The sequence below is a fragment of the Chrysemys picta genome, chromosome 11, assembly GCF_011386835.1.
Source record: "Chrysemys picta bellii isolate R12L10 chromosome 11, ASM1138683v2, whole genome shotgun sequence".
Lineage (NCBI taxonomy): Eukaryota > Metazoa > Chordata > Testudines > Emydidae > Chrysemys > Chrysemys picta.
This window is the reverse complement of record NC_088801.1, coordinates 2,565,490-2,567,055: the sequence shown is the minus strand read 5'-3', so window position 1 is coordinate 2,567,055 and position 1,566 is coordinate 2,565,490.

Below are 1,566 nucleotides of genomic sequence, written 5' to 3'. Positions count from 1 at the left end.
CGGGGCGGGACCCAGGCGGCAGTCCCACCGCGGGGGCCGGAGGAGGAGCGAATCTGGAGCGGGCAGGGGACGGGGCAGGAGGGGATCTGGAGCGGGCAGCGGGGGGGCAGGAGGGGATCTGGAGCGGGCAGTGGGGAGGGGGCAGGAGGGGATCTGGAGCGGGCAGCGGGGGGGAGGGCAGGAGGGGATCTGGAGCGGGCAGCGGGGGGGAGGGGCAGGAGGGGATCTGGAGCGGGCAGCGAGGGGGAGGGAACAGGAGGGGATCTGGAGCGGGCAGCGGGGAGGGGGCAGGAGGGGATCTAGAGCGGGCAGCGGGGGGGCAGGAGGGGATCTGGAGCGGGCAGCGGGGAGGGGACAGGAGGGGATCTGGAGCGGGCAGCGGGGGGGGCAGGAGGGGATCTGGAGCGGGCAGCGGGGGGGCAGGAGGGGATCTGGAGCGGGCAGCAGGGGGGAGGGCAGGAGGGGATCTGGAGTGGGCAGCGGGGGGGAGGGCAGGAGGGGATCTGGAGCGGGCAGCGAGGGGGGGGAACAGGAGGAGATCTGGAGCGGGCAGCAGGGAGGGGGCAGGAGGGGATCTGGAGCGGGCAGCGGGGAGGGGGCAGGAGGGGATCTGGAGCGGGCAGCGGGGGGAGGGCAGGAGGGGATCTGGAGCGGGCAGCGGGGGGGAGGGCAGGAGGGGATCTGGAGCGGGCAGCAAGGGGGGGGAACAGGAGGAGATCTGGAGCGGGCAGCGGGGGGAGGGCAGGAGGGGATCTGGAGCGGGCAGCGGGGGGGAGGGCAGGAGGGGATCTGGAGCGGGCAGCGGGGGGGAGGGCAGGAGGGGATCTGGAGCGGGCAGCGGGGGGGAGGGGCAGGAGGGGATCTGGAGCGGGCAGCGAGGGGGGGGGAACAGGAGGGGATCTGGAGCGGGCAGCGGGGAGGGGGCAGGAGGGGATCTGGAGCGGGCAGCGGGGGGGCAGGAGGGGATCTGGAGCGGGCAGCGGGGAGGGGACAGGAGGGGATCTGGAGCGGACAGCGGGGGGGGGCAGGAGGGGATCTGGAGCGGGCAGCGGGGGGGCAGGAGGGGATCTGGAGCGGGCAGCAGGGGGGAGGGCAGGAGGGGATCTGGAGCAGGCAGCAGGGAGGGGGCAGGAGGGGATCTGGAGCGGGCAGCGGGGAGGGGGCAGGAGGGGATCTGGAGCGGGCAGCGGGGGGAGGGCAGGAGGGGATCTGGAGCGGGCAGCGGGGGGGAGGGCAGGAGGGGATCTGGAGCGGGCAGCGAGGGGGGGGAACAGGAGGAGATCTGGAGCAGGCAGCAGGGAGGGGGCAGGAGGGGATCTGGAGCGGGCAGCGGGGGGGAGGGCAGGAGGGGATCTGGAGCGGGCAGCGAGGGGGGGGGAACAGGAGGAGATCTGCAGCAGGCAGCAGGGAGGGGGCAGGTGGGGATCTGGAGCGGGCAGCGGGGGGGAGGGCAGGAGGGGATCTGGAGCGGGCGGGGGGGGGCAGGAGGGGATCTGGAGCGGGCAGCGAGGAGGGGGAACAGGAGGGGATCTGGAGCAGGCAGCGGGGAGGGGACAGGAGGGGATC